General features: G+C 49.7%; 1 protein-coding gene across 1 annotated transcript in view; it reads right to left on the bottom strand.

Annotated features, from left to right (window-relative positions):
- PODXL (podocalyxin like) overlaps positions 1 to 25,442 on the bottom strand; it is a 98,610-nt gene extending 73,168 nt beyond the window's left edge. Inside the window, exon 1 of the mRNA XM_029616200.1 lies at positions 24,183 to 25,442. The gene's annotated coding sequence lies outside the window, so the exon portion shown is untranslated. The remainder of the gene's footprint in view (positions 1 to 24,182) is intronic.
- Positions 25,443 to 27,163: the final 1,721 nt, after the last annotated feature.

Genomic DNA, 27,163 nt, shown 5'->3' on the forward strand with positions numbered 1-27,163 from the left:
AAACTGGGGTTGCCAACTGTCCGGATTTTTTTCCGGATTGTCAGGATTTATGCTTTTGTGCCCGGAAGCCAGAGACCCCAGCTTGTCTCCCTGCCTTGCTCAGTCCTGTCCCTGCTCATGCTTGGCCTCCGCTGCTGCTGCCCACCAGTGTTGCTGGATCGCATTTGGTGAGGATCAGGAATGGACACAAGTAATTCTCTAAAAAGGGAAAATAAATACTGTGGGTTTATTGGTGGGTTTGCTCCTCCTGACTGCCGAGTGTTGAGGTTCTTGGCCTTGGTTTGGGGGTATTAGGGTGGGGAGATGGGGGGGAGGGGCATGGGAGCATTGGGGAGAAGTGCGTGCATTGCAATTCTGCTGGGCTCGGGCCTAGGGAAGAGGGGGCCTTGGGGAGAAGAAACGGGGGGGGGGCAAGGTCGGGAATAAGAGACAGGTGTGGAAGCGGAAGGACATCCTCGGTGAAAAGTTTACTCGGCCCGCCCAAGCGTTCGGTATCTTCATAGTAGTGTTGCGACCGTCCCTTTCCGACGGCTTCACTCCTCCTACCTCTCTTTGTTTGCTCCTCCTCATGCTGCAGATGGACGCCTGGCTACCGCGGCGTCTGCTTGCCGTCCTCTCCGGCATCCCTGGACCGGCTTGGGCGCTGCCTCCCGCCATGCTCCGCTTGTATCATAGGGCGCGCTCGCCGCGCAGCCCTTCTCCTTATTTCCTACTTGGCGCGAACCTCCGGGGCCTCCCCCCGTGATGACGTCATGATGCCCGGATATTTAAAGCCTACAATGTTTGCTAGCCTTTGAGTTAGCAAGGGTAATCCTACGGGAATCCTACAGATGGGATTCGCTCTCCGTACCCAGCTACTCTGCCTCTCCAATCTCTACTGGACTCTATAATGCTAATGGGGTACCCGCTCCTCGTGGGCCTCTCTGCTTCTTTCAGGTGCTATCAGGAAACCAGTACTCCCTCCTCGAGGGCCCATGTTCCCTGACTCGCTGCCTACTCCTACCTTCTCTTCTGCCTGGAAGCATTCGCTAATCTTCAACACCAGTGAGTACTATCATCTTCACCTCAGAGCTGTTCCCTGGAACCAGGCACTCGCTCCTCGAGGGCCTGCCTCCGTTCCAGCCCTGGTGCCATCTCCTACGTGGAACCACAGTGTGAGTACATTACCTTCAAGCCTCTCAGCTCTCAGGGATCAGGTACTCGCTCCTCGAGGGCCTGCCTCCGTTCCAGCCCCAGTGCCATCTCCATGGAACCGCTGCGTGAGTACATCATCTGCAAGCCTCCCAGCTCTCAGGGTTCAGATACTCGCTCCTCGAGGGTCTGCTCTCCCTACCCTGGGGATCTCCATACTGGGGTCTTGTATATTCTCCACTGTACTCATTCTCTCAGTTCTTTCCACTGCAGCACTGCTACCGGAGGAGTCGCTGTTCCAGCGCCTGAGGAATACCAGCCCTGCCGGGCTATTCCAGCTGCTCACTACTGTTACCTCTGGTGGCTCCTTACACAGTCTAATAAAAGATCAAACTCTGTGTTTGTGTGTCCTGAGCTAAGCCTGACCTGTGGCCCCTCACGGGACTTCACCCCATGGGCGTGGTCAGCTGCCACAGTGTCCAAGGATCCACCCAAACCCCACAGTTTGCAACAAGTAGAAAGCTGGCATCTCTATGCACAACCTATCTGATGTGGGGAAGGCAGGACAGACGCGAATCAACGACTACAACCTGAGGCTGCGAGCCTGTCAGGAGATCTGGATTGTTTCAGTATCAATCTGAATCGACTGGGGGAAATCCATCAAGGTGTTGCGCTGGATTACCACAATCTCGGTGTTTGCTATATTTAAGGCAGGTTTGTTGTGACTAAGCCACTGCTTAATGGAGTTCATACATGAAGCAATCTGCCCAGAGGTTTCTGACCACAGTTTTGCCAGGGAAATATAAAATTGCACATCATCAGCAAATATCCTATAACCAGTGCAAAGTGGCACGCGTAATCAGCACCTTGGTGCTTGACAGATGTCAACCAAAAGGGCTGACAGCACAAAACCTTGAGGGACTCCCAAATGCATTGAAAACCAACCCGATGGTATCCCGCATATGGTTTCTTCTTGTTTCCTGTTTGTTAAATAGGATTTAACCCAATTCCAGAGAGGACCGGCTATACCAGCCTCTTTCAGCCTATACAATAACATCCCATGGCTTACAGTGTCGAATGCTGAAGATATGTCAAGCATCAGTAAGATATATCCTGGACCAGAATCTAAACGTCTCCATATAGAATCAAACGAGGAGAGAAGCAAACTTTCCATGCTCAGTGCTATGGAGAAAGCCATACTGATACTGATTGAGAATATTGTGGTCTTTAACACATTCAGAAAATTGTTTCAAAACAGTGCACTCAATGAGTTTTGCGATAAATCCAGCAGACGAATTAGGCCTGTAATTTACAGGCTCAGCAGCATCTAATTTTGCTTGCTTTAGAAGCAGGCGCAGAGATGCCTCTTGCAGAAGATAACCTTTTGCGAACGACAGAGATACCAAAAACGGAGTAATCATGTCACTTATTGCTTTGGGAAGAGCAACACTACAGGCATTTAGAAGACAAAATGAAGCATTTGTTTTCGAAATTATTGTGTTTACATCTAGCACACCGATTTCCTGGAACGAATCCCATTTAATCGGGCGTCGGGGCAAACCACTGAGGACTCTTGTCCAACTTCTTGAGAATGTTCATCGTTTTGGATTCCAAGAAATGCATGGAGTTGTCACTATTGAATGAATGAATGAAGTGGATCGCTCCTGATTAAGCACTGCAGTCCTCCCAGAGCTCAGTTCACACCCATTTGCCCGACGTGCACGTCCCGGAATGGGTTAGGAGAGAAAGCCTTAGTGCGAACTCCCACCTAGACCAAAGCCACTGAAGGACTGAACAGGAACAAACTTAAGTCCCTCCTCGATCTGGAAAATAGTTAAATCGGCCTGGCAGCGACAAATTGTGCTGGTTTTATGTAATTTATATTATTTTGTTGGCTTTTGTTTTTTGTTATCCTATCTTGTTGTTCTCTGCCTTCAGCAATCCCTGGGAAAGATAAAATTATAAACCAAATAAGTAAAATAAAATTCAGAAAATTATACAGAGAAGCAGAATGAATTTTGCGCTGGGGATGTGCAGCCCCCAAAATTTTTGATTCGGATTGAATTTGGTTTGTTTAATATTTTTTTTCCAGTTTGGTTTGTTTGCCAAACAACAAAAAAACAAAAATCGCCCAACCCGATAAAAAAAATAAATAGAATGGACCTCTAGTGGCCCTGGCTGGGTCTTCATGGTACCTAGGGCCAGCACCAAGATTTAGGCCTCGGCTGGGCCTGATGCTGGGACCTAGGCCCGATGCCAAGATCTAGGCCCTGACTAGCCCCGGTGCCAAGGCCCAAGCCTAGCGATGAGACCCTTCCCCTCTGTAAAATTGCCAGAGCTAGGGAACTCCCACCCCCAACGCCCACTTACCCCCCTTCCCAGATCTGCTGAAAATGGGCAGGAGAGAGGCCTAGTCATTCCTGGTTCTTTAAAATTGGCACCATCTGCCTGGAAGGTGGCACCAAACTGATGTCACTTCAATACCTTCCACCAGTGTGGCCAGTGCCATTTAAATATATGGCCATATATCAAATGATGCCAGCCACACTGGAGAAAGGTGCCAAAGAGATTTCAATTAAGTGCCAACTTCCAGGCAGACAGCCCCATTTTTAAAGTGCCAGGAGCTGGGCAGGAGTGACTAGGTCTTGCTCCTGCTAATTTTCAATTATCCAAGAAGGAGTGGGGTGGGGTGGGATGGGAGCTTCCTAACCCCGGCAATTTTACAGAGGAGGAGGACCCTGGCCTTGTCACTAGGCCCAGCCCTGGACCCACCCTTAGTACTGGGCCCAGACCCAGGGCTAGGCCACAGCAACAGGCCCAGGCCTTGGCACTAAGCTCAGCCTGGACATAGGCCCTGGTGCTGGGTCATAGTCCAGAACTAGTCCTCGGTTGGTAAGGCCCAGCCAGGACCACCAGAGGCCTGGTTTGTTTTTTATAAATTAAACAAATAAACAAATACCCCAACATTTTTAGAAGGCTATTTTCAGTTCATTCCATTTGAAACGAAGCAAAAATGGTTCATTCATTGCATATTTGGCATTCGTTAAAAAACAAAAGCACATCCCTACTTTGCACTCAATGTAAGGATGTTGAATAAAGTAGCAAAGTGAAAATATCTCCTAACTCAATATCACTATTTTTCAATGCACTTGTTTATTGATCATTTTATTATAACCCAACCGAGCATCAAACTTCATCGTTAACACCAAACTACTGAATCTTGATACAGCACAATACTAATAATAATCCCTCCTTAATCCCAACCCGACTCAACAGGAAGACTGTCTCCAGAATGCCCGACAACACAGCTGTGTTCACAACAATGAAAAAATATACACAGTATATGTATATACGTATGCACCCATATTTTATCCCATACATAGGATTTTAGGGTCCTATATATTAAGAAAGCTGAGTTCTTTAGTCCAAGTCAACTATATTATGCTTATGAGTTAAACAGTTGTGGCAAATATCCAACGTAAACTCGTAGTTCTTAGCTGTAGAGACTTTTACATTTAGGAATTCAAAGCTCAATAGCTGATGCAGTCTTATTTTCCACTGAGTGAATGTTGGCCGGTCTCAGTATCACTATGTTTAAATAAAGGGTTGTATCTTCGAGATAGAATTTGACATTTGGCTTATTTTTAAGAGGCTGAAGAGTTTATCGTCTTCTAAGCCACAGAGGTGAAGAATGGGCTGCCAAGGTGGAAATCCTTTGTCCCTCAGCGACCTATTCCCAGCAGATGGCCAGAAAGCCAGGATATGACAGAAAAGCCTAATACATAAATTATCCGCTGCATGTTTATACGAATGCTTCACTGTTTATGTGTAAATCCGGACACAGGAAAATGCTCATTTTATTAAGGAGAATAGTGGGTTTTAACGAAGTCTTCTAGGCCGACTCTTGGAAATAGGCCTGTGGGGGCCGCACTGGCTCTTACGATGTTCCTATCCTACCCAACGCTCAGCCGGCTGCCTCTACACATCTTCTGCTCAGCCTCAAAATATGCTCGGAAATAAAATCAGCTTATTGCGGTTTGTGTTTGCTGGGCTCTTGGTGACATCCCCTAAGCGCATTTTCATTGATCTTCGCTGACTCGCTCTCAAAAGGAGAAAAACAAATTATTTACTGAGGTCAGAGAACAGCAACTGGTGTAGCTGAATTTCCTTTTATTATTTTGTCCCTGTAGTTTGCTCCTGCATCTTTCCGGCTTTCAGCTCAAGTGGAACTGGCCTCCGTTGGGCAAAGACACCATGAGCTTTCATTTGCAACTACCTCAGGGATTTCCCCCCTCTTTCCTAGCCCCTCCCAACTTTCTTTACTCCAGCCACCACAGGGCCCATCCTTGGCTGGGGGGCCAGGCCACAGAGATCTTGCTGGGACCCCGCAATCTAGCCACCAGGTACTGGCGTTACCCAATAGCCATGACTCCCCCTCTCTGGGGAGTGGAAGACCTGAGCTGGCAGTCCGACCCGGGCGCCTCTGCATGGCGTGGCCGCCGAGCCAGCCCACTTAAATGGATTCTAACTGGTCATGACGATGAAGAGAAAGCAGTCCTGACATGTAAGGCCCAGAAGTTCGTTTCAGGCAGACGTGGGACAAAGAGAATGCAACAACGAAAACCTGCAGAAGACGACATTCTTAGGCAAAAGATGCGCTCTTTGGGAACTTTGCCAGCAAATTGGCTCCCGAAAGATTTACACTTTATTTCGCCTTGCATTTGCCAAAACTTTAAACGTGTCCCCATGAAGTGCATCGGTTAGCATAGTTAACATTTAGTTCATTAAAATTTCTGAATTGCTCTAACAAGCTTGCTCAAAGTGGTTTACAAGAATATAAAACAAAGTTACATTGAACCATAATAAATAGATTATAATACAACACTTGAGCTGTCATTTAACGGTTGCACTATACTACAATGCAAGACCACAGAGAGTCGAGACAGACGGACACCCAATTAACAAAGAAAATTTACCATTAGGCAAAGGATGAGCGATCTAAGAAAAGCATCCAATGTACAGTTTTACAAAGCACAAACTGCTTCTGAAAGAATAAATTACCCTGTTCTCGGAGCGCGTGTCATAACAAACCCTGCAATCTTCCGCTCATACCCCAAAGCCCATCAACGGAGGGAACTCATCTGTACACAGCCTCTAGGCTGTCAGGGAAGAGATGCTCCGTAATTACTCCCAAATTAAAAGAACCAAGCCTCTGCAGCCCCTCTGAATTCCTTTATCTCGTCTGTCAGCCTAATATCTCGAGGGAGCTGAGTCCAAAGGTTTGCATTTTGTTACTGAGTTCATTGAATTACTCTTACAGGGGGGGGGGGACTCGTGTAGTCTCTCACCGTTTTCGGTAATGTAGGGAAAAGCTCAGAATATATTTTATCAGTTTATCCTTCCAGTAAGTTGGGCCCTATATAATGCAAGGACTTGAATGAAAGGGTTAAAACCTTGCATTTTATTCGGGCTTCCACTAGGAGTCAAAGAGGTTCTGGCCAAAACGAGAGATGCGTGCTCTCGGAGCCTAGCTCCTTTCAATAAACCTGTGGTTGTATTCTGAATGAGCTCCGATCACTCTCTGGCAATCTCAGCACCGGCACCTTGAAATGATCCACCAACCCCAGCACTAAATGCACTGCACTGACAATGGTTTCAATATTCTCCTCATCGATTAAGACATGGGACTGTCGCATCTATCTTAGTCGCTAAAACCAATTTTGCAGCGCTCTGAGGACGAGCTTGAGATGACGAGTTTGAGTCATTAATAACTCCCACATTTCGAACTTGATCTCTTCCGGATAATGTGACCCCCCCTCAACTCCCCTCCGCGGTCAACACTGTTTTTCCGATCTCTTTTCCCCTTAGCTCTCACCCACATTATCTCTGTTTTCCGAGGCATTAACTCTAAATGTATTAACTCTCATCCAGTTTGATGCAGTCTCTCCAAAGGCTTTCCCAGGGCTTTTTTTCAGGGGTCCCTCAGTACTGAGCACTGGCACATTTTTCTTCCACCTGTTTGATTTGCGTTGTGGGTCCCTAAAAAAAAAAAAAATGCATTCTGCGCCCTTTTTTCCAAAAAGAAAGCACTGGGCATTCAATTTATAAACCGCTTGATCTCCGAATGCAGAACAGAATATCATCTGCAAAATTTTGAAGACTTAACTCCGAGACTGCGCATTCGTTTTCACAAAAAAGCTGAACGTGAATATTAAAATAGGAGGGTGAAAGTAGCTACCCCTCTGGCACCCCACGTGAAAAAGGGTGGGTTAAAGAGAGGTGGGATAAACACCCATCCACTAATCCCATTTGAGATCTACCTGCTAGGAATGACTTAAACCAGTTCAGGCCCAAGTCCCTCAGATGGTCCATCCTAATATTAATATGATCATAGAAACATAGAAACATAGAAATGACGGCAGAAGAAGACCAACCGGTCCATCCAGTCTGCCCAGCAAGCTTCACACATTTGTTCTCATACTTAACTGTTTCTCTTGGCTCTTAGTAACCTTATGTTCTAATTCCCTTTTCACCCCCACCATTAATGTAGAGAGCAGTGCTGGAGCTGCTTCCAAGTGAAATATTAAGTTTGATTAGTTGGGTAAGCGGCAGCATAGCTCTCTGCCATGAAGCAGAGGGCAATGCTGGAAATGTGTGAAGTATCAGTTTTTCTTTTCCCCTGTCATTGAAGCAAGGAGTCATGCCGGACATGCACCGAAAGTGAAGAATGCCTTGAAAGTCACATTAACTATCATCAAATATTGAAAAGCCTAATAATTGGTAATACCTATAAGCCCATGAACCCATCCCTGTTTTTTTTTCTTTTTTTCTTTTCTTTTTTTAATTGGGAGATGGATGCCCTTCATCCTTCTACTCTGTGAAGGTGGACACCTACCACCGGCCACTGGCATCCCGCTCCGTTAATGCCTCTGTGGCTACTGCCGCTCCATGCAGTGTTTTACTACCTGCTCTTTATATGCGTCCTCTAGAACTGATGGATCCCATCCCTGGGTTTTTTTATTATTTATTTAATTGGGAGATGACAGCCCTCCATCCTTCCGCTCCGTGAAGGTGGACACCTACCACTGGCCACTGGCATCCCGCTCCGTGAATGCCTCTGTGGCTACTGCCGCTCTGTGCAGTATTTTACTACCTGCTCTTTATATGGACACCTACCACTGGCCACTGGCATCCCGCTCCGTGAATGCCTCTGTGGCTACTGCCACAGAGGCATTTCTATCATTTGATCCTTTCTATCAAAGGCCACACTCCAAAGCTAAATCGATCCCCTATTGTGGAGATATTCAAAGTCATTACATTCTTGTCACCAAATCTGTCTCGGTACTGCGGAAGCGTCTGGAGCCCGACAGGCAGGACTCAGAGTCCAGGGCATCAGCTTCCATGACTTAACGGTCACTCTTATCACTGCCAACACAAGGCCCATAAAAAAGCAGTGCTAGCCTAGACGTATTAATCCAAATAGGATTTAATTAAAAGACACTTAAAAAAAAAAAACAAAAAAAAACGGGAGAACAGACCACAGCCTCAAAACGTGCTAGGGAATTCGACAGCAGAGGCCAAGCGTGCCTCCTGCTCCTAGACCGGGGCAGCTCCATGTCGCCAGGGATGCGCCGAGTGAGTCCTGGTTTTGCCCCATCGCATTGCCAGGGTTTGCAGGTCCGGTTGCTCAGCCCATCGCATGGAGCTATCCGGTCACCTGATTTAGAAAGGTGGGGGTGAGCCACAGGACATGCTGGACACTACAGGAAGGGGCACGGCGGTTTCCTAGAGGAGCACGTGCGGTAAGGCGAAATCATCTCTCTTCTGTGCTTGGCCTTTACCCTTAATACAGGATTTGCTTCATCTGTTTATTTACAAGCATGCGCTATTCCGCCTTTTTCCAAGATAGCCTCAAAGCGGATGGCAATCAAATGTCACATAAATGGTGACATTTGATCAAGGGTCGTGTGGGAGCCAACGCAGTTTTATATAATACAGGTCCATTGATTTTGTCCCACCTGACATCCCTGCCCCAGAGAGCTTGCAATCTCATTTTTACAAGGGAGATTAAGTGACTTTCTCAAGGTCACACGATGAATGGCAGGCGCGACCTTGGACACCCAGCTTTGCAGCTGGCCTTCTCTAATCTTTCCGCTTCGGTTACAAGGATCAAATAAACTCAGGAAGAAAAAAAAAAGAGAGAGAGAGAGCCCCAATCAGATTCTTTATAGATTTTGTCTCCATCAGTTTTCTTCCCCTGCACTTTTGGGCTTCCAGCTCTGTTGCAACTTAGGCTCTAGTACTGGGATCTCCCCCTATTTATGTTCAATATGTTTTATTAAGTGATACATATAATAAACCATACACGGGGCACGGTCATGGAAATACGACCCGTAAACTGTTATAAAAAAAACAAAACAGTGTGTACAATGAGGTCGGAGTTATGCCGGTACGTAATCCCAGTATATTCCAAGGGAATAAGCACCGTCCCCCCGTCCCCTCCAGAGCGCAACAGCCAATGTCCTAAAAACAAAACAAGCCAGTAAGCAGCATTATTCCACTGCTCCTCCAGGCGCGATACTAAGGCTGCAGTGCTCCGTCCAACCCGACTCAGCTCCCACAGTAAGACACCCCCACCCCCAGTGATCTAATTCATAATATTCCTTCCCCTAACTCGCACACTGCCGGTCCACACACACAGCTCCCTCCGCATCCTAAGTCCACCCCAGCAGGTATCGTTTCCAAACAATGGCTGAGACTGCCTCTCCCCCCCCCCCCCAGGGATGGTGTGCACTGCCTCCGCAGCATCCCCCAGCTGCGGAGGCTCTGTTTCCCCTTAACACCCAGGCTCTGTTTCCCCTTAACACCCAGGCTCTGTTTCCCCTTCTCAGCTGGGAGCTGAGAAGGGGAAACAGAGCCTGGGTGTTAAGAACATAAAGAATTGCCATACGAGGGTCCATCAAGCCCAGCATCCTGTTTCCAACAGTGGCCAATCCAGGTCACAAGTGCCTGGCAATTACCCAAACACTAAATATATCCCACGCTACTGATGCCAGTAATAGCAGTGGCTATTCTCTAAGACAACTTGATTAATAGCCATTAATGAACTTCTCCTCCAAGAACTTATCCAAACCTTTTTTGAACCCAGCTACACTAACTACCTTCTCTGGCAACAAATTCCAGAGCTTTATTGTGCGTTGAGTGAAAAAGAATTTTCTCCGATTAGTCTTAAATGTGTTACTTGCTAACTTCATGGAGTGCCCCCTAGTTCTTCTATTATCCGAAAGAGTAAATAACCGATTCACATCTACCTCTCATGATCTTAAAGACCTCTATCATATCCCCCCTCAGCTGTCTCTTCTCCAAGCTGAACAGCCCTAACCTCTTCAGCCTTTCCTCATAGGGGAGCTGTTCCATTCCATTTATCATTTTGGTCGCCCTTCTCTGTACCTTCTTCAGTGCAACTATATCTTTTCTGAGATGCGGCGACCAGAATTGTACACAGTATTCAAGGTGCGGTCTCACCATGGAGCGATACAGAGGCATTATGACATTTTCCGTTTTATTCACTATTTTCTTCCTAATAACTCCTAACATTCTATTTGCTTTTGTGACTGCTGCATGACAGCGCGTAGCACTAGCCGCTGAGCCACTGGGCCTGGTCCTTAGTTTATTTTTTTCTAATATCTGACCGCACTGTCAAAAGCCGCTGTCTATATTTCGGAGGGAGGTGAGGGTGGTGATAAGCACTGCCAGCCTAAGCAAGCGCTCTGGCTTCAGGCTCAGGCCTTCTGACAGCAGCCAGCTGGACACAGATGATCCCCAAAATAAAGGGTGGCGGGACAGATCGGCTCTCAGGAGCATGGCGGGAGGCCAAATTGGGGTCAATTGTCGTGCTTTCAGGAAGAAAGAGGAGGAGATGGCCCCCTACAGCCTGGCTGGTCTCTGAAGCCCACCGCTGCCCGGGCAGGCCTGTCCACCAGGAGGGTTAAAGCCATGCCCTCTCACCCGGGGACAAGGCTCGCTTTATTCACGGCGGGCGGCCACTGACCCTAGTTTGTACGTGGCCGCCTCTAGGCACAATCGCAGGGGCTGCGCCAAAAGGCAGTCGCTGGATTCATTTCCTGGATGTGTTGTAAAAATAATCTTTTTGACAAGATCGGTGGTCGGGGGGGTGGGGAGAAGTAGGGGGGAGGAGTACTGGGTGGAGAGGGAATGCGTGCTGGGGGCGATGGGCTGGCTGGACAACCACTGTAAGGCACAAGTGTTTAAAAAAAACAAACCATGATGGAATAAGGAAAAAAGTTCTTAAAATAAAGGAACAATGCTAGAATGGCAGGAAGTCAGAGCTGGTTCCCTGCCCTCGAGGGCTCTGCTGTTTCCAAGTTTTGCGTTCGGTGACACAGCGCAGCGCGATGCGATAAGCGCTCAGGCGCCAGGTGCCCTGCGCTCACTTTTCACAGGAGATGTGCTGCAGAGTGTGATGAACGTGCAGTGAAATCTGTCTCCGAGCACAGAGGGTTCCCTTTAAAAAGTCTAACGTAACTCGTGGCCATCTTAGCACTCCAGACCGGGATACTGCTTCATTCATGGTCATAGGTTATTATGGGGTAATTGCTCGTATTATTTTATCCTTACTTAATTCTTGATTCATGTATTCTGTTTGGCTGTGAGCCGCTTTTAACTCAGCATTTCTTTTGCGATTGGTTTGTATTCATGTTAATATTATTAAGACTTTGCATTTTTTTTTCTGTATCGCGTTGTCTGCAACTGTTCTGTACTGACCCTGCTCTCCAGATTGGTATTTTGTGCAAGTGTACCTGTTATTATATACTTGCACCAGGTTTAGAGATTATTTTACAGCGTGCATATAAATAATCTGATAACCTGCTAAAAATGAATCCAGAAAACAGCGTCTGTTTCAAAACAACATTGCTTTTTTAAATATTTTAAAAGTAGCATTACAAAATGGCAACTTGTCTTACAGTTTTACTGAAGACGTGAAATTCTTGCAGTGACATCACTGCAGTTCCACGTGTGGAGCTGAATTCTCGCAGTGACATCGCTGCAGTTCCACGTGTGGAGCTGAATTCTCGCAGTGATATCACTGCAGTTCCACATGTGGAGCTGAATTCTCACAGTGACATCACTGCAGTTCCACGTGTAGAGCTGAATTCTCGCAGTGAATCACTGCAGTTCCACGTGTGGAGCTGAATTCTCGCAGTGACATCACTGCAGTTCCACGTGTGGAGCTGAATTCTCGCAGAGACATCACTGCAGGTCCATATATGGAGCTGAATTCTCATAGTGACATTGCTGCAGTTCCAAATATGGAGCTGAATTCTCGCAGTGACATCACTGCAGTTCCACATGTGGAGCTGAATTCTCGCAGTGACATCACTGCAGTTCCATATATGGAGCTGAATTCTCATAGTGACATTGCTGCAGTTCCACATGTGGAGCTGAATTCTCGCAGTGACATCGCTGCAGTTCCACGTGTGGAGCTGAATTCTCGCAGTGACATCACTGCAGTTCCATATATGGAGCTGAATTCTCGCAGTGACATCACTGCAGTTCCACATGTGGAACTGAATTCTTGCAGTGACATCACTGCAGTTCCACGTGTGGAGCTGAATTCTCGCAGTGACATTGCTGCAGTTCCACATGTGGAGCTGAATTCTATCAACAGCCCAGTTCCCAGGCTCATACAGAATCCAAGTTAAGAAACACCAAAAGGGGGAGGACTGATTTTCTGAAACAGACTGGTTTCCAAAGTAACAGCCTCCTAGGGTAAGTGATTACAGGGTTCACTTACAACAACATTCTTAGCACAAAATGCACGGTGCTCCCCCCGGGCAGGGGAACCGTCAGGGTCGGTATAACGGGGGAGAAAACAGCTGGAAAACAACGCTCTCCAGATTGGTATTTTGTGCAAGAGTAGTGCAAAACAAAAAACTCTGCGAGTCCATTTGCTATTCGGAAATAGCTCATCTTCCATGCAACCTCTGCCAGGAATAAAAACTCCACAGAACTAAAGCAGCGGGACTGAATAAGCCAGGGCCAGCAAGCTCTTGGTTACTGTAGCTTACACTGAAGAGAGCTTCAACTTTGTGCTGAGCCAGCAGAACAGTTGTGTCAGCAGACTCCTGATTTCCCACGGCATGGATGCTCCCAGCGACAACAAAGGGTCTAACTTCAAGGCGAGCTGGCCTATGATAGCCTTCTAATTAATTTTGCCAACTGGCTCCAGATTTTCAGGACAGGTGGATCCAGTGCTGGTTTTACCTCACTGCATGCAGGGATTTGTAGCCTCGCTTTTCTAATAAACTGCAACAGGGAAATCAGAACCACAATTCCCTGCATTCAATGGGGTAAAACCAGGACTGGATCCACCTGTCCTGAAAATCCGGAGCCAGTTGGCAACCCTACTTCTGATGTTCTCCAGAGGATGTGCATATCCGTCTGGACTCTGTCATCCTTAGCAGCAGATAAAGACATCGTTGCCTACCCTATCTGCCCAGCTTCCCTCTGCCTACTGAGATGCCATCATCTCCCTCCCTTGCCCTTGCCACGGCCCTCTGAACCTGTCCCTGACCTGCTGGCATTGTCACTGCTTTGGTTCTTATTACATCCAGCGGCTAAGGAAACAGCTGGAAGATCTGTGTGCAGTCCTGGAGCCGCTCCCTAACTTCTACATCCCTCCTCGTTACTGGATTTACAATCTATCTGCAAATACAGAAAGACTGGCCACATATGAACCCACAGAATGACAGTAAGCCAATACTCCACCTGTTCTATCTCTTCAAGCAGAATATTCTTCAGTTACGTACAACACTTAATACATTTTCACACTGTTAGCAGAATTTCGCATGGAGTTTTTTTTTTTGCGTCCCTAAACTTTTTCTAAGAACAGAACTGACTGGTTTGGAAACATCCTGGCATAAGAACATGCCATACTGGGTCAGACCAAGGGTGCATCAAGCCCAGCATCCTGTTTCCAACAGTGAGTAATCCAGGCTACAAGTACCCACACACTAAGAAGACCCCATGCTACTGAGGCCAGTAATAGCAGAGGCCATTCCCTAAGTCAACTTGATTAATAGCAGTTAATGGACTTCTCCTCCAAGAACTTATCCATAAGAACATAAGAACATAAGAAATTGCCATGCTGGGTCAGAACAAGGGTCCATCAAGCCCAGTATCCTGTTTCCAACAGAGGCCAAAAACCAGGCCACAAGAACCTGGCAATTACCCAAACACTAAGAAGAACCCATGCTACTGATGCAATTAATAGCAGTGGCTATTCCCTAAGTATAATTGATAAATAGCCATTAGTGGACTTCTTCTCCAAGAACTTATCCAAACCTTTTTTGAACCCAGCTACACTAACTGCACTAACCACATCCTCTGGCAACAAATTCCAGAGCTTTATTGTGCGCTGAGTGAAAAAGAATTTTCTCTGATTAGTCTTAAATGTGCTACTTGCTAACTTCATGGAATGCCCCCATGTCCTTCTATTATTCGAAAGTGTAAATAACCTATTCACATCTACTCGTTCAAGACCTCTCATGATCTTAAAGACCTCTATCATATCCCCCCTCAGCCGTCTCTTCTCCAAGCTGAACAGCCCTAACCTCTTCAGCCTTTCCTCATAGGGGAGCTGTTCCATCCCCTTTATCATTTTGGTCGCCCTTCTCTGTACCTTCTCCATCGCAACTATATTTTTTTGAGATGCGGGGACCAGAATTGTACACAGTATTCAAGGTGCGGTCTCACCATGGAGCGATACAGAGGCATTATGACATTTTCCATTCTATTAACCATTCCCTTCCTAATAATTCCTAACATTTTATTTGCTTTTTTGACTGCTGCAGCTCACTGAGCCGACGATTTTAAAGTGTTATCCACTATGATGCCTAGATCTTATTCCTGGGTGGTAGCACCTAATATGGAACCTAACATCGTGTAACTATAGCATGGGTTATTTTTCCCTATATGCATCACCTTGCACTTGTCCACATTAAATTTCATCTGCCATTTGGATGCCCAATCTTAAAGTTTTGCAAGGTCCTCCTGTAATGTATCACAGTCTGCTTGTGATTTAACTACTCTGAATAATTTTGTGTCATCTCCAAATTTGATAACCTCACTCGTCGTATTCCTTTCTAAGCATAGGACCGTGCTTGCCAGTGTCTCTCCTCCAAAGCCTTCCTGAGTTTTCTTCTGAAGGAGCTGAGATTGGCTCCCGGGGGGACATGGTCTGCAATTTCACCCCTGGAGTGAGATCAGAAGGAAGACGCGGTGGGGGCTGGAACCGGGCACAGGCTACATATCTGCTCTTTATTCTTTTCAATTCAATACAAGGAAACAGAGGCCAATAAACCAAAAAAAAATAAAAGAATAAGGCGGTGCCTTTTTATTGGACCAACTTCATACATTTCTTGACTAAGCTTTCGGGAGCCGGCACCGCCTTCGTCGGGGGTCAAAAACAAGCGATGACGCTGCCGGCCTCCTCGTGATGCTGCGGCAGGGCCCGCGAGTTTCCGCCCGTCCTGGCCAAACTGACGCAAGCGAGCAGGGACCCTTTCAAAATGAAAGCGCCGGTGGCAGCGGCGGGCATAGTCTAACCGCCCCCCCCCCCCCCCCAGTATCCCCCCCTCACTCGCCGTCTCCTATCATTTGGAAACAGGAGGAGGAGGAGGAGGTCACCGGCCTTGCAGCTCCCTCCGGCGCATCCTCCCCTGCCAGGACCCGAATGGCGCGCTGTGAATCGGGGGGGGGGGGGGGTCCCAAAGCAAGATGCTCGGGTCCCGGCAGGGGAGGAGGGAGGGGGGGGCGCGCTGGAGGAGCTGCAAGGCTGCTCTCCTCCTCCTGTTCCCAAATGATAGGAGACAGTGAGTGAGGGGGCAGGGAGGGGGCAAATCAGGTACTGCTGTGGGTGGGGGGTGGGGAGTGAACGAAAAGAACGGGGATGACAGGGGTGGGAGGGGAGCGAGTGAACTGGGGAAAGTGAGGGGTCTGTGTGTTGGGAGGAGGGTGTGAGCCAGGGTGAGTGAGGGGTTTGGGGGGGGGGGGAGGAAGAGAAAGAGGGAGTGTGAGATCAAAGGGGCTTTGGAAGGGGGAATAAGGCAAAGAGGGGATGGGGTGTGATGGGGGGGGGGGGGGCTGTGGCTTCCTTCCCTTAGTCATCCCAATTCCTCCCTCCTCCCTCCCGATATCCCCTCCTTCTGTTCCACTCCCTTTCTTCCCAGCTCCCCAACCCCAATCCTCCCTCCTCCTCCCCACTCCTGAACCCTCTCCTCCCTAAATCCCTGTATCTTCTCCTCCCTCTCTCCTCCTCCATCTTTTACCTCTCTATCCCCCCCTCCTGATTCCTTCGTCTCTCTCCTCAGCGATCTCCTCTCCTTCCGTTCCCAAATTCCTTCCCAGCCTCAGTCACTAAAGCTCCCTTTTCCTCTCGTGAAGAACCAAATAAATGAACTGGACACAGGAAATGTCAGAAAACGACCTTATTTGAATAAAGTGAGAAAAAAAAAGTACATTTTTTTTTTTAAATTGCTAATACAGGCAGAGCTTTGCAAATCTGCCACAGAACGGGGGGGAGGGCTCTGATTGCAAGGGTGGTGTGAATGGGAAGAGGGGGAGGTGGAGGGAGGCAGGGGGTGCGGCAGACCGCAGTGGTCAATCCCCAAGCGGCAATTTAGAGGGCACAGGTCGGCGCGTTTCTGTGCAGGCGGCGGACGAACGTGGGCGGGGGAAAAGGCCCGGCCGGGTTACCTGGACATTTGCCCTCCGGTCCGTAAAGCCCCCCTTACCAGAACCAAGTGACTTTCCGGACAGCTTGCGGGTACCGACATCTCTGATCCACGCACCGGCGGACCCCCCCCCCCCGGCCACTCCAAGGCCCAAGGCCTGGGCCTTGCCTGAAGCTCACCTGGAAAGTGTTATTCTCACAGTCCAGACTGGGACCGGGCACCGGAGCATGTGCGTCAGTGACAGTTTAAGACGCTGGGCATCTAGGGCACTGTGAAAATACGTCCTGGGGCCAGGCCTAGCGATGGCGTGCAGGACCGCGGAGCGGGGAACGCTTCCTTGGCCAGCGCACTTTTCTCTCTCTCTCTCTACCCACGACTGAACATTTATTTCGAGTGGAACACCGAGAACGTCAGCAAATGCAGAGGGGCAAATCCGACTTCAAGGAACCAAAAGGTTCAACGCAACGCAGTACAACCTTTCACCGCAGAGTTCCCCAGAATGCTTCACAGCTGCTCCTAGGGGTTGCGTACAGGAAAGAGTGAGAGGCACTGCCAGCGCTTGCATGAGCTGGGGGGATCATGTGGACACACGCTGGACGGTCACTGCTGGACGGTCACTTGCAGAGAAATCTGCCATCTAGTGCGGTCTGGTTGTGCGTCGGGACAGACAGAAGGCAAGAGATTAGAGCATCAATGGGAGCAAGAGAAGGATGAATGGGAATAACAAGGTCAGATACGCTGGTCGGATAACAGAAGGACTAGGGGGCACTCCATGAAGTTAGCAAGTAGCACATTTAAGACTAATCGGAGAAAATTCTTTTTCACTCAACGCACAATTAAGCTCTGGAATTTGTTGCCAGGGGATGTGCTTAGTGCAGTTAGTGTAGCTGGGTTTAAAAAAGGTTTGGATAAGTTCTTGGAGGAGAAGTCCATTACCTGCTATTAATCAAGTTGACTTAGAAAATAGCCACTGCTATTACTGGCATCAGTAGCATGGGATATTCTTAGTTTTTGGGTAATTGCCAGGTTCTTATGGCCTGGATTGGCCTCTGCTGGAAACAGGATGCTGGGCTTGATGGACCCTTGTAATGACCCAGTATGGCATGTTCTTATGTTCTTATGCTGCAAGGAGCCAGAGTATAAAGGATTAGGAATACACGCAGGGCAACCTGGAACTGGACTGTGACGGTGGAGAGGGCACCAGCAGAGCTCGTCTGAGGACTGGCGTGACACGCTCCCACTTTTTGGAGTGGGTGACACAGAGAGCAGCGGCATCGTTCCGCGCAGATTGACATCGGGAGGCCATAGAGAAGCGAGCTGCAGTAATAAAAGTAGGATGAGCTATCGCATTCAACCACAAAACATGCACGGAGAAGGTGTCTCCGAGAAGGCATGGGGGTGAGCTGCACAGAGCGGCAGCGAGAGCACCACACGGCAGTGGAGCACAACAGCATCAGATTCCCAGGACCGGATTTAAAATGTCAACACCCATAGGCACTGCGGGAAGATTTCCCCGGGGAGGCTGGAGAGCACAGTTTACTTAGGGAATAGCCACTGCTATTAATTGCATCAGTAGCATGGGATCTTCTTAGTGTTTGGGTAATTGCCAGGTTCTTATGGCCTGGATTGGCCACTGTTGGAAACAGGATGCTGGGCTTGATGGACCCTTGGTCTGACCCAGCACGGCAAATTCTTATGTTCTTATGTTCTTATTCTAACAAAAAAAAAAAAACTTTTACACTCCAGTGTGAGTCGCAAAACGTATCTGCAGTGCACGGACGGCTCTACATTTTGGGGGATCAGGGAATGAGGGGCGATCGGGAGATGGGGAGGAGGGGGAGGAGGGGGGCTCATCATTTACTTAATTTTTGCTTTATTTATCAAATCTATAATCCGCTTTTCCAGCTAAAATCTTCCTAATGGGGAAAACCAAACGAAATAACAAGATACAAACGATAGAACGTTTCAGCACGGCCTGCATAAAATTTAACAAAAGACAAACCAAGTTTCAGTAACTATATTAATAAGACAGGCAGCAATCAAATGTCACACCACCGAAAAGCACTAAATCAACTGCCACTAAGAACTGGCCTGCAACGCCGGGTCTTGACCTCCGGCCTACAGGTCATGCAGGTCAATACCTGCTGCATTTCAAGTGAGAGTGAGGGCCGAAGCCAAGAGCCTCCATTTCGAGTTCGCACTAATCTCATCCCCGACAGCAGAGGGGCCGATAAAAATGCTTTTCCGACAGAGCGAGGTGGCCGTGATGGACGCAGGGCTGGTTATTCTGCAGACAGGATGCTCCCTGATTATTTACAGGCCTAAAACTCTAGGTAGTATAGCCAGTGAAGATGCCTTAAACTAGGAATAACCCTGTTTAGTTTGGCTAGGCCGCCTTTCCATAAAATCAAAGTGGTTTACAGTTCAAATAACATATAAAGTTGCTGTATAAAATTATAAAATGAAATAACACACACAATAAACAAAAGAACAACCACAAATGCAATAATACTCTAATAATAAAAGAGAGATAAAACACAGATTCTTTTCTTCCTTGCTACATGCGTACAGGCTGATACAGTAAAGTCCGCGGGAGAGTGGGCGAACGTCCGCGGGAGAGTGGGAGAATGCCCGCTCTCCCAGCGCCCGCACCGGCCACTCGCCGGTGTGCGCAATTCAGTATTTAAATTAGGCATGGCGGTAAGAACTGGCAAAAGGAGGCGCTAGGGACACTAGCGCGTCCCTAGCGCCTCCTTTTTGACAGGAGCGGCGGCTGTCAGCGGCGGCTGAACCAGCTGCAATGCGTGAACCCGTCCGGCTGGCGTCCCTGCGTGCAGTGCTCTGCAGGAGTCTGATCCGGAGATCGGCAGAGCGTGAGCCGCACTTTTCGAGTCGCAGGAACCCAGCTCTGGCCGTTAAATTGATGGGCCGAATAAAGTATCTTAAGAGCCTGTGTGAGGGAAGGATCTAGCACCGTGCGTAGATGTCAGACCTCACAGTGCAGCGTGAGGGTGGATCAGGGTGGGAGGGCGCGCGCTATTTTTTTTTGGAGGTCAGGTGGGAAGGGAATCTTTTGGGGGGGGGGGGGAGAGCTGGGATGGAGAACTGGGCTCACCAATTTTCGATATCTGGCCGAAAGGGGGTATTGGTGGGTAGGGAGAAAGCAGGATCATTAGTTTTTGGAGACTGGGCTGGAAGGGAGGGCTCACTATTTTGTCAGCGGGTTTGACAGCCGATGCTCAATTTTGCTGGCGTCACTTCTCAAACCCGCTGACAGTCACGGGTTCGGAAACCGGACGCCGGCAAAATTGAGCGTCCGGTTTTCGGCCCGACAGCCGCAGGCCGAATTCAAATTTTATTTTATTTTTTTAACTTTTTTTACTCTTCGGGACCTCCGACTTAGTATTGCCATGATAGTAAGTCGGAGGGTGCACAGAAAAGCAGTTTTTACTGCTTTTCTGTGCACTTTCCCGGTGCCCGAAGAAATTAGCGCCTATCTTTGGGTAGGCGCTAATTTCTGAAAGCAAAATGTGCGGCTTGGCAGAACATTTTGCTTTCTGAATCGCACGCAAATACCTAATAGGGCCCTCAACATGCATTTGCATGTTGAGGGCGCTATTAGGTTTGGCGGGTTGGACGCGCGTTTTCCGCGGGGTAATGGAAAACCAGCATCCAACGACAGGCTAACAGTGTGTTCCGTCGGAGCGCAGTGTACTGTATCGGCCTGATAGTTATTAGTTAGTATATAATGCCTGCCTCCTTACATTTTTACTTACTGAATTCCTGCTGAAAAAGCCAAGCTTTTAACTTTTTTTCCCTACATTTTATAAAATTGTCCTCCTGTGGAACATCTAATGGCAGAGCATTCCATGGAAATGGTGCTTCATAAGAAAAGGCCGGCGCACCTCGTCTCTTCCAGTCTAGCATCCGATGGAAGGCCTTCTGGGAGCCGAAGGCAATGATTTTGGAGGTCGATAATAAGATAATAAATTAGGAAGATATTGTGGCTGGCCCCTGTAAAGCACTGTAAAGGTAAGAGAAACCAAGCTGAAGTTGAACCTGCAGTACAAGAAAGACGCCGTCTCCACGGCCGCCCCCAGACCCGGAAACAGCGCCGGCCGCGGTATTCTGAACCAGCTGCAATGCGTGAACCCGTCCGGCTGGCGTCCCTGCGTGCAGTGCTCTGCAGGAGTCTGATCCGGAGATCGGCAGAGCGTGAGCCGCACTTTTCGAGTCGCAGGAACCCAGCTCTGGCCGTTAAATTGATGGGCCGAATAAAGTATCTTAAGAGCCTGTGTGAGGGAAGGATCTAGCACCGTGCGTAGATGTCAGACCTCACAGTGCAGCGTGAGGGTGGATCAGGGTGGGAGGGCGCGCGCTATTTTTTTTTGGAGGTCAGGTGGGAAGGGAATCTTTTGGGGGGGGGGGGGGAGGGCTGGGATGGAGAACTGGGCTCACCAATTTTCGATATCTGGCCGAAAGGGGGTATTGGTGGGTAGGGAGAAAGCAGGATCATTAGTTTTTGGAGACTGGGCTGGAAGGGAGGGCTCACTATTTTACTGAGCTCTGAGTGGAAGGGATGGATGAGAGGTGGGAGGCTCACTCCTTTTGGAGACTGAGGTGGAAGGGGGAAAGCGGAGGTAGGGGGCAGTTTTGAAAGGAAAGGGGAGGGCAGAAGACTGCTAACCACTAAAGTGGTGCACTGACAGTTTACTTCAGCCCCCGACAGGTGTTAAATGTAAAGCACTAAAAATCTGCTTTAAATTTATTTTATGCTTAATAGCTACGTACCAGTTTAATATATGTTGGTGCATTGATAGTGCTTTTTTTTTTTTTAATCTCTGGGGTCTTGTGCATAGCGTGTAAAAAGTTAGGTTTGGTATATACCAAACCTAACTTTTTTTTTACGATAAAAAAAAATGTTTTTTTGTATGTTTTTTACGATACTTATACCTTACACCATTTGCGTTTAACTATGACATGTTATTCTGTTCATTGTATTTTCCTCCTTTCAGTTCAATGTAAGCCGGTGTGATGTGCCTTGCGAATGTTGGCAAAGAAAAGTCTATAAATAAATAAATAAATAAATATACGTGAACTTTAACACATGTTCACAGTAAATATACAGTGCCAACTTCTAAGAAGCTGTGAATTTCTATGGTCAGCCACCCGCAATCCTCCATCCCAATACCTGCGGCTAGTTGTTCATGGGATACTACGGCTTTAAGCAGTCGTCGGTGTAGAGATCACCAGTAACATCTCTACCTGTGAGCAAACCCAGACCCAGGAGCAACGCGTCACAGCTTATCTGGGCTGCCTAAATTTTGAGGGGGGGGAAAAGAAGGCTCGCGGCTATTAAAAAACATCTGTAGGGAATCTGGTTGCACTGGAGAGAGCGACAGCCCTGACACATCCAGGGGATCGGTTATATCATGGGTGCGGCCGGGTCCTGAGCTGCATCAGGACCCAGCCCTCATGCCTGGGGCAGGCTTCAAAGAAGTCCTGGAGAACTGCGACCACAGTAACTCTACTTTCAGCGTCTGCCTCTCAGAAAAATATAGAATACATAAGCACACAGGCTTCTCTCCTGAACTCCAGAAAGGCTCCAGTATTTCAACACACTGGGTGTGAGACAATTTTTTTTGCCTCTTGTCCTGCTCAGAGCGTGCTCTTCCATGGTCCGAAGGAGATGCGTTCCTCTGCATAATATTTTTTTTTTTGCATTTATCTGACTTTTGCAGAATTGGAGCCGCTGCAGAGGAAACTGCCATTCACTTGGTAAAACACACCTCATCTTTTAGGTTGGATTACTGCCTATCCTAAAGGGTTTAGTTTTTTTTTTTATTTTAAAGAATGCACATATGAGGGAGAGACAATAAATAATATAAATATAAATGGATCTGGGTGAAAATTCACCTTATTTATTGACTCCCACTCCTATAATTATTCGCACCCGGCCACCGATGTACGCACTTCTGTTTAGTAAAGGTGAATAAACGAGATGGTTCTGTGTCGTCCCCCCCCCCAGGCCCTGATTTCTCTCTGCCTCCGGCAGTCCCGGTAATAGGACTGCAAGTTTCTAAATCCCCTCCAGCGCACTCACCTTGCCCGTGGCTCGGGAAAGACTTAGGGGCGAGGGCCACTCAAACTGCGAATATACACAAAAACAAACAGCTGGCCGCATCTGTACAATGCCGTGCGACGTCTTCCCTAAGCACCGTTCTGCAGCATCCCCTCCCCTCCTGTAATGAAAAACGAAGGTTCAAGCAAAGCCCCCAGGGGTCTGCGAGCTGCGCCATGGGCACCTGCAGGGTCTCGGAGGGGGCTGCAATATAAACCCTGTTTTCTTCACAATGCCCAGCATGAATATTCATCAGGCACATTTTGTATCCGTCCATTCGGTCTAAGAATCAGGTTGATTTGCATGACTTGGTAGTCTACAAAACGAGGGCCGTGCACCTCTGATGCAGAGGGACTGGTTTGTATTGATTCAGGGCACATTATTCTTAAGTTTGCTCTCCAGGGATGTGCCAGCCTCTTTGTAGCCTAGCGAGCGTCTTCAGCAGCTGCCCAAAAAAAAAACCCGGCAGACGTTTTACACATCAGAGACTGCGAAAAGGCTTTCTGAACGTGCGCAGCGCTATAAAAGTTAGTGCTATCTATCCGGGAGAAGGGGGGGGTCCCATATCTGATCCTCAGGCACCCTCCACCCTCTCAAGGCCACAATCGCCGCGCGTGAATGTAAAGCCGGTTTCACGCGCACTGGGGGTGGGGCAGAGTCGGGACTTAACTGCAAACTTCTGTATTTTATAAAAGTGGGCGCAGACATTCGCACGGGTTCGGGGATGAACACCTGCGCGCAAAGGGTCCGCGCCGACCTCGCTCCAGCCTGCGCAGTGGTAAACCGAGGCGATAACGTCGATCGGGGGAGGTTCGGCTGGCATTCATAATCATTATTTCACGTTTCCCCCCACCGCAGCCCTCCTGCTGTCTCGGGCCCCTCAGCCGCGTTAGGGTGCAGTCGTTTTTATGCCATGTTACATACTGCGCTAGGGTTAAGGTCTGGGGACCGGCTGCATATTGCCCCCATGAGAAAAGCACAAAACCCAGGGCTGCCCCTCCCCCCGGACCCAGCGGTCCTCAATCGCTGGGCTCTGCTGCGCCCGCACGTGCCCTGCCACCAGGGATAGGGCTTTGGGGCACTTTTTTTTTTTTATCTTAGACGTCTTCGTTTTAGTACATTTTCTTACAAATGAAGGCGGAAAGTGCTGAGAGTAAGAAGAGTTTGTAACTTACCCAGAGTACAGTAGAGGCAGAAGGAGAGGGAGAGGTGCATCTTGCGGTGCCTGGGGCCGGAGGGATCTCAGAGACTGGGAGCAGAGAGTGGCACCGACTCCGGGAGTCTGCGATCGCGCCCCCTCCCCCCCCCCCCCCCCCCCCTCCCTCCCCTATCTCCGGCTCCTGCGGCTGCCCCTGTCCCGTTATTGCCTGAGCCTCGTCTCCTGCTACGCCCCTGCACTTCTGCTGCTTCCTGGCTTTGTTCAGTGCTGCCTCCTGCTCTCCTGCTGCGGGGGGGATGGTGATGGTGCCCCCACTGCCTGCTCCCCTGCTGTGGATGATTGCACTGCCTGCCTCGGCGCTGCTCCCCTACGCGGGCTGGTGATGGTAAGGCTCGGTGCCGTGCACTGGGTGACTGCGCTGCCTGCTCCCCTGCACGGGCCGATGAAGGTAAGGCTTGGTGCCGTGCACTGGGTGACTGCGCTGCTTGCTCTCCTGCTGTGGGTGATTGCGCTGCTCCCCTGCACGGGCTGATGAAGGTAAGGCTTGGTGCCGTGCACTGGGTGACTGCGCTGCCTGCTCCCCTGCACGGGGCGATGAAGGTAAGGCTTGGTGTCGTGCACTGGGTGACTGCGCTGCTTGCTCTCCTGCTGTGGGTGATCGCGCTGCTCCCCTGCACGAGCTGATGAGGGTAAGGCTTGGTGTCGTGCACTGGGTGACTGCGCTGCCTGCTCCCTTGCGCGGGCTGATGAAGGTAAAGGCTTGGTGCCGTGCACTGGGTGAGTGCGCTGCTTGCTTCCCTGCTGAGGGTGATTGCGCTGCTCCCTTGCGCGGGCTGATGAAGGTAAAGGCTTGGTGCCGTGCACTGGGTGAGTGCGCTGCTTGCTTCCCTGCTGAGGGTGATTGCGCTGCTCCCCTGCGCGGGCTGATGAAGGTAAGGCTTGGTGCCGTGCACTGGGTGAGACTGCGCTGCCTGCTCCTTTGCGCCGGCTGAGGATGGTATTGTTGCGTCCCGTGCACTGGGTGACGCTGCTGCTGCTGCTGTTTCCCTCGGCTCTCCAGCCCCGGGAGGAAAGATCCGGACAATAAGAGTCCCCGCCGCCTGCCGCCGAGTCTCACCCAATCGGCTCGGAGCCCTGCGGGAGGAAACGCCTCCCCCTGCAGTGCCAGGGCCCGGGAGGGGGTGTGGAGAGCGCCGGCTCCGAGCACGTGCGAGCTCCGGAGTGACTCCGATTCACTCGCGCTGCCTCGGCTTCACTCTCTCGTAAGACTATTCGCAGCCGGCTCCCCTCCCCCCCCCCTTCCTGGGAGTAGGCGGCCGCAGAGCAGAGGGCTCCGGGGCTGGCCGAAAGGAAGTGACTGCAGGCTCCAGCTCCTGCCGGGGATGTGGGAAGGAGGCAAACCCTGATCTCGGCGAGAAATCCACACAGGACCTTCCTCCCACCCCGCAGCACACATCCAGGGCGGCGGCTATCGGTGCCCACTTTGTGGTACAGTTAAGTTGCGAGGACAAAACACGCCCGTGACCTACACCGAGAGCTTAAGGCTCCCCGGGTTGATGTCTAGTGCTCTGCTTCTAAGAAACGCCACTAGGGTGGAAAAACGCTGACAAACGCCCCCAAAAGACTGAAACCCTTCCCACTTAGCGCTACATGTGGGGCCTGGTAAGTTGTGCCACCCTGTGTCCGCTCAGACGAGGCTCTGCTTGCTTGTATTATTATTAATCATCCCAGGGTTATAGTGCTGCATGTCAGCATTTGGTGGGGGAGGGGAGGCAGTCGTAAACTATTGCCCCGCTACATTTCAAACCCTTAGAATCTGGCACTGAGCAGGTCACCGGCAGCTGTGGCAACATCTGCATTTCACAGAGCCCAGCTGATATGAAAGGATAGGGCTGATTCTGCAAAGTTGCCAGTGTGCTGTGCAAGCCAGGAGACTATTGCAGCCACAGTCTGTCAGTTGTAGTGAGGAAGGTGAGAGGGAAAAATCCCAAGCCGTTCTCCACACCATGTTTTCCACCTTTTAGCCTGGAGATCGTTTCCTTACCAGCCTGTCCTTGAGAAGTCCTCTAACCTGCTGCCCATGTCCAATAGTGCTATAGATAGGAGGAGCATAAGAACATAAGAACATGCCATGCTGGGTCAGACCAAGGGTCCATCAAGCCCAGCATCCTGTTTTCAACAGAGGCCAATCCAGGCCATAAGAACCTGGCAATTACCCAAACACTAAGAAGATCCTATGCCACTGACGCAATTAATAGCAGTGGCTATTTCCTAAGGGGCGGATTTTAAAAGGCGCGCGAATAGCCTACTTTTGTTTGCGCTCCAGGCGCAAACAAAAGTACGCTGGATTTTAGTAGATACGCGCGGAGCCGCGCGTATCTGCTAAAAACCTGGATCGGCGCGCGCAAGGCTATGGATTTTGTATAGCCGGTGCGCGCCGAGCCGCGCAGCCTACCCCCGTTCCCTCCAAGGCCGCTCCGAAATCGGAGCGGCCTCGGAGGGAACTTTCCTTTGCCCTCCCCTCACCTTCCCCTCCCTTCCCCTACCTAACCCACCCGCCCGGCCCTGTCTAAACCCCCCCTTACCTTTGTCGGGGGATTTACGCCTCCCTCTGGGAGGCGTAAATCCCCGCGCGTCAGCGGGCCTCCTGCACGCCGGGACGCGACCTGGGGGCGGGTCCGGAGGGCGCGGCCACGCCCCTGGGCCGCCCCGGGCCGTAGCCACGCCCCCGGGCCCACCCCCGGAACGCTCCCGACACGCCCCGAAAACGCCGCGCGTTCGGGCCCGCCCCCGACACGCCCCCTGACAAGCCCCCTCCGAAAACCCCGGGACTTACGCGAGTCCCGGGGCTCTGCGCGCGCCGGTAAGCCTATGTAAAATAGGCTTACCGGCGCGCGCAGAGCCCTGCTCGCCTAAATCCGCCCGGTTTTGGGCGGATTTACGCGAGCAGGGCTCTGAAAATCCGCCCCTAAGTAAATTTGATTAATAGCCGTTAAT

The sequence above is a fragment of the Rhinatrema bivittatum genome, chromosome 9 (assembly GCF_901001135.1).
Source record: "Rhinatrema bivittatum chromosome 9, aRhiBiv1.1, whole genome shotgun sequence".
In the NCBI taxonomy this organism is placed as follows: domain Eukaryota; kingdom Metazoa; phylum Chordata; class Amphibia; order Gymnophiona; family Rhinatrematidae; genus Rhinatrema; species Rhinatrema bivittatum.